Here is a 6,855-nt window from a genome sequence, read left to right on the forward strand (position 1 = left end):
GACTTACATCATGATCGAACCCAGGTCTTTCAATTGAAAGGCAATGGCGTTGCCCACTAGGCAATACAAGCCATAGAAGACGTTGTAACCTAAGAGGAACTGCACGTGACTCTGGGTTGATTGTTTCTATCTTATTCACTCAGAAGGGATACTTTGAATGAAATGCTGTTAATTGGATTATTGCTAAGTTAGGAAGTTGGGGGAAAACATGCTGGTATGCAAGCAGTTAGCTTGCCCAGGTAATTCCTTGGGTGCAGTTGCCGTCAGGTTCCAACTTCTTTTATGACTTGTGTGGCCTAGTGGCCAGCGCCCTTGCCTTAAAATTCAAAGACCTGGGTTTGATCCTGGTGTGAGTCAGAAATTTATTTCTGTTCCACACGTGACTGTCTTGATTATATATATGTGTGTATATATATATATATATATATATATATATATATATATGTTATATATATATATATATATATATATATATATATATATATATATATATATATATATATATATATATATATATATATATATATATATATATATATATATATATATATATATATATATATATATATATATATATATATATTATATATAAATATATATATATATAATATATATATATATATATATATATATATATATATATATATATATATATATATATATATATATATATATATATATATATATATATATATATATATATATATATATATATATATATATATATATATATATATATATATATATATATATATATATATATATATATATATATATATATATATATATATATATATATATATATATATATATATATATATATATATATCCTCATGAACCCCAAAATAAGTCTTGTTCCTATATATGCTAAGGTATTTGTTTTCCATATGCTGAAGGTATGGACTAGTAGAGCCAAAGGTACGAATCCTTTTTAAAATACTCAAGGGCAAATATGCCTCCTTTACAGCTTCAATGTAAAGCTCATAATATTAGGCTTCTTGAGTTGAAATAATTAAAAGTAACTCCACTAATCAAACCAGTAAAATCACCAAATAAGTTTTAATCCTATTTTCCTGAATACACTGAAGATAGCCAGAAGATTTTATTAAAGTTCTATAAACACCCTGTCCACCACAGTACTCAGATCAACCCCATCTCCCAACTGGGAGTAGACAGAGAAGCCTCCTAGTACCTTTCGTCTTACACCAATAGTAGACAGTAAAGGTATAAATCACATGGAACCAGAGAACACAACCAAAGGGAATAGGCTTAAAGACTCAAGTTTGTAATTCTCCACTATTAAATTCAACACATACCCCACGAACCCGCCAACCAAGCTAACAGCCAAAGCAAGCAATTTTATAGGTAGCGTCAAACAAATTAAAACAGGAGCCCCAGCCCTCAATCCAAGTATAGGCCAAGTTATTAAAGCATCAGAATCACTCACTGAAGAAACGGAACTCAAGTTGTAATCCCCACTAAGCCTCTAATAAACCAAACGAAACCGGTAGCAAACAGTAAGACCAGTAGCCAGAGCTAGTAATCAAAAACAAACCTCGTTCAGAGGATTCAAGAAAGCCACCTCTAAAATTAAATCCTTAGAATAAAACCCTGCTAAAAATGGAAAACCTCAAAGAGCAAGATTAGCTAAATTAATACATATCACCCTAATAGGCATAAAATTAACTAAAGCCCCTATTATATGAATATCCTGATAACCTCCAACTCTGTGAAAAATGGACCCAGCACACATAAACAAAAGAGCCTTAAACAAAGCATGAGTTAGTAGATGAAAAAAAGCCAAAGTATCCCACCCTAAACTTAAAATAGTGATTATTACACCCAACTGATTTAAAGTAGAAGGGACAATGATTTTCTTTAGATCAGTCCCAAAATTAGTCCCCATCCCAGCCATAAATATAGTTAAACACCCCAACAATAATAATAAAGTCCTGGCAAAAGAAGATAAACCCCAGCAGTGACTAATGTAGAAGAGTGAACTAAAGCAGAAACAGGAGTGGGAGCTGCCATAGCCACAGGAAGCCAAGCAGAAAATGGAATTTGAGCCCTCTTAGTCATAGCTGCCAACACAACTAAAAAGCTAACAATCCTGTTAGCGACAGACTCCTCACCTACATAAAAATAAAAATTTCAGCCCCCTAAACTTAGCATCAAAGAAATACTAAGTAAAATAGCGACATCGCCCACCTGATTTGATAAAGCGGTCAGCATACCAGTGCCAGCAGACTTTTCATTTTGATAGTAAATAACCAAAGCATAGGACACCAAGCCTAACCCATCTCACCCTAATAGGATACTGATTATGTTAGGACTAATAATCAACAAAAGCATAGAAAGAACAAATCCTAAAACCAGATACATAAAACGCCCAATATTATAATCCCCAGATATAACCGCCCCTATAGAATAAAACTATAGAAGAAATAAAACAGACAAAAGACATAAACATCATCGACATTCAATCAACAATCAAAGCCATTTCAATGGTGGCCCTATTAATTCTAACCAATTCCCACTCCAAAAAATAACAACAACCAGAAAAAAGTAAGTTTAAAGAAGTAATTAAACTAACAATAGACATAATCAATAAGAACACCATACTCCTTAAATTCATCTTATTATTCCACAACAATGCCTAAAATAAAAAATTATATCTCTGGATCCACAAACCAACATTTTATTTAAACTATTTACGCTTTAACAAACCAAAATCGGGCCCTTCAACACTAAAACATTTAAAGGCAACCAATGAAGCATTACAGCCAAATACTTGCGAACCTTACCAGAACAGCAAAAAAACAAGGCTCCAAAATACTTCCCATGCTGACTTAAAGAAAACATGTAAAGCCTATAAGCAGCCCTTAAAAAGGAAAGAAGAGCTACTGGAATTATTGCCAACAACGCCCAAGAAACAACCCTTAAAATAAGGCTAATCCCACCTAACAAATTAACAGTAGGAGGTGCAGCCATATTACCGGTCGTTAGCAAAAATCACCATAAAGCCACGGTAGGCATGAAATTAAGAAAGCCCTTGCTAACCAACAACCTATGTCTCCCGAGACGCTCGTATACCATATTAGCTAAACAAAACAAACCAGAAGAACAAAGAGATTGCCCCACCATAACAGAGACAGCACCAGACAAGCCTCATCACCTAAAAATGCTAAGGACACATAACACTAAACCCATATGCGCCACAGAAGAATAAGCAATCAAAGCTTTAATATCAGTCTGACGTAAACAAATAAAATTTACGAAAATACCGCCTAATAAACCCACTGACACCCACAGCCATCTAAAGGCCACAGCTGAGTGAATAAAAAGAGGACACACACGTGCTAAACCATAGCCCCCCCTAGCTTCAATAAGACACCAGCTAAAATCATAGATCCAGCCACTGGAGCCTCCGCATGGGCCTTAGGCAATCACAACTGAACTAAATAAATAGGTAGCTTGACAATAAAAGCCATAATACTGAAAATATACCAGACCCCCAGCAAACTTGCCCTACACTTAGGAACCAAAGGTAGACCAAACATTACAGAACCGCCACTTCTATACAGACTCAAAATAGAAATTAACAAAGGCAAAGAACTAAACAAAGTATAAAATAGCATATACACACCAGCTTGTAATCGCTCAGGCTGATACCCCCATCCCAAGATTAAAATTATAGAAGGAATCAGAGAACTTTCAAAACGCACATAAAATATTAAATAATCAAAACAAGAAAAGATTAAGACCAGACTCAACAACAAGAAAACATTAACTAATAAAAACACGCTGTCAAAATTTTTAAAATTTTCAACCTTCTGCCTCATCCTAACAACAAGAGCCATAATCCAAAAACTTAATAAAATCAAAATGTACCTGATATAGTCCAACCCAAATCCAAGTCCCAAGCAAGACAAGGAAAACCCATTAAGTGAGCAGATCTCAAATACGAAACTGGCCAAGAACAAAGATACCTGCACTGCCAATCACCTATCAACCACCAAAGTTATCAATAAAACTATTAAAATAAACTTTAACATCTTAAAACATTAAAACTTCCAAAATTATCCTTACCATGCCTACGAACGATAGAGACAAGTAAAGCCAAAGCCAGAGCCTCCTCACAAGCAGCAAGAGTAAGAAAAAATAATACAAAATACAAATCCCCATCCCCTTCTCCCGCCATAAATGGCCGAAAGCTTGAGCCATAAACCAAAAATTATTCACCATAATAAACTCCAAACTCAACAAAACATTTAACAAATGCTTTCGTTTTCCCACAAAAGCCAATAAGCCGCAACACAAATAGAGCAAGGGGACATAGAGTAAAAAATTGAAAATTGTCATTAGTTTCAATAGTTTAAATAAAATGACGGTCTTGTAAATCGTAGATGAATTTATTGTTCTTGAAGCTCAGAAAGAAGAAAACATTCCCATCCTCAGTCCCCAAAACTAATATTTTTTATAAACTACTTTCTGTATCAACACTTTGCTCCTATCTTCTCTTATACTAATATCCTCTTCAATTTGTTTCACACGCATAACACACCCCCTAGCCATAGGACTCACTCTGATCTGCCAAACTATCATAATTTGTGTATCTGCAGGTCTCTTATCTAAATTTATATGATTCTCATATATTCTATTTTTAATTTTCCTAGGAGCCACCCTAGTTCTGTTTATCTATGTAGCCTCCCTTGCTTCAAACGAAACATTTAAACTGTCAATTAAAATAGTCTCAGCTTTCACCCTACCTCTATCCGTAGCACTCATCTTACCATTCACTGACCAAATAATCACTCCAACTAAAGACACCACAGAAATCTCATTCTTAAGAAGACTCCAAGACATCCAATCAACTCAAATATCACTGGGCCATATATACAACCCCACCACAGCCACCCTCACGAGGGTGATTATCTTATATCTTCTTCTAACTCTTATCGCTGTAGTCAAACTCATACCAACGTTCTCCGGACCCCTTTGAACATCCTAATGACAGAACCCATACGAAAATCACACCCCCTCTTTAAATAGTTAACGGGGCCCTAGTGGATTTCCCCACGCCAGCCAACATTTCCATTCTCTGAAATTTTGGATCTTTTCTAGGCATGTGTTTGATACTTCAGATCGCAACAGGACTATTCCTAGCCATACACTATACAGCAAATGTAGACCTAGCCTTCTCAAGAGTAGCTCACATTTGCTGAGACATAAACTAAGGATGACTCCTATACAGACACATCGGACGAGGAATCTACTATGGATCATTTTTATACCTACATACCTGATCAGTAGGAGTAATCATTCTATTCTTAACTATAGCAACAGCCTTCCTAGGATATGTACTCCCATGGGGACAAATATCATTCTGAGGTGCTACTGTAATTGCCAACCTAATATCGGCAATCTGATTTGTAGGCACAGATCTAGTACAATGAAGTTGAGGAGGATTCGCAGTAAGTAACGCGACCCTAACACGATTCTTCACCTTCCATTTCCTATTCCCATTCATTATTGCAGCCGCCTCCATAGTCCACATTTTATTCTTGCATCAAACAGGACCTAACAGTCCCCTAGGAATCTCTAGGAAGTTGGAAAAAGTTCCATTCTATCCTTATTTCTCATTTAAAGACATGGTGGGATTTGTAATCATACTGGCCGCACTAATCATTCTCACACTCCTTGACCCCTACCTACTCGGAGACCCAGACAATTTTATCCCAGCCAATCCTCTGGTGACACCAGCTCATATTTAACCAGAATGATACTTTCTATTTGCCTATGCAATTCTACGATCAATCCCAAATAAACTAGGAGGAGTTATCGCCCTAGTCATATCAGTAGCCACTTTATTCATCTTACCGTTCACACACAAAAATAAATTCCGAAGACTAGCCTTCTACCCAATCAGACAAATTTTTATTTTGATTAGAATCGTAATTTTACTAACATGAATCAGAGCCCGACCAGTAGAAGACCCCTTTATCCTCACAGGACAAATCCTAACAGTTCTATATTTCTCATTCTTCATTATTAACCCACTAGCAATAATTGCATGAGATAAACTTACAGACTGACTATTCATCTTTAGGAAGACAGTTGTTTTGAAAGCACCCAATAAGAGTTCGAATCTTTTAATAGTCTATCCTATTTTCTTTACAAGACTATACTGGGGCAACCTCTAAATAAAAACCTTCAATCCCATGAAAAAAATACAGTAATTTAAAGCAACAGGAAGAAATCTCTTTCAAACAAGATATATCAACTTCTCGTAACGAAATCGCGGCAAAGTACCACGCACCCATACCAAACAGAAACCAATAAACATAACCTTTATATAAAACAGAAGAGAAACAAGACCCCTGCCCAAGAAAATAATAGAAAACAAAGCCTTAAAAACAAAATCCTAGCATACTCATCCATAAGAATTAAAGCAAAACCTCCACCCCTATACTCAGTATTAAACCCAGATACCAACTCAGACTCACCCTCCGCGAAATCGAAAAATCGAAAGGTTACTCTCAGCTAAACAGGAAGCAAACCACAACAAAGCCAAAGGAAACCCAAAAGAAAAAATCAGCAGTAACGCTGATAGCTCTCAAACAACCCTAAATCAACCCCCCCTCCCCCACCACCAAGAACAACATACTCAACAAAATTAGAGCAAGACTTACCTCATAAGAAACAGTCTGAGCAACAGCACGAAGACAACCCAAAAGAGAATATTTAGAGTTGGAAGCTCAGCCCACCCCTATTGTAGAATACACTCTTGCCCTTGTACAACAAAGAAAAAATAAAACTCCGAATTCAAAAGAAAATAAACCTAACTCATAAGGT

The 6,855-nt window shown here is 35.7% G+C and overlaps 2 pseudogenes; one reads left to right on the forward strand and one right to left on the reverse strand.

Annotated features, from left to right (window-relative positions):
- Positions 1-1,486: 1,486 nt before the first annotated feature.
- Positions 1,487-2,643, reverse strand: LOC136830062 (NADH-ubiquinone oxidoreductase chain 5-like; annotated as a pseudogene).
- Positions 2,644-5,010: 2,367 nt separating this feature from the next.
- LOC136830063 (cytochrome b-like) lies at positions 5,011-6,527 on the forward strand (annotated as a pseudogene).
- Positions 6,528-6,855: the final 328 nt, after the last annotated feature.

Source organism: Macrobrachium rosenbergii, chromosome 46, assembly GCF_040412425.1.
Source record: "Macrobrachium rosenbergii isolate ZJJX-2024 chromosome 46, ASM4041242v1, whole genome shotgun sequence".
Lineage (NCBI taxonomy): Eukaryota > Metazoa > Arthropoda > Malacostraca > Decapoda > Palaemonidae > Macrobrachium > Macrobrachium rosenbergii.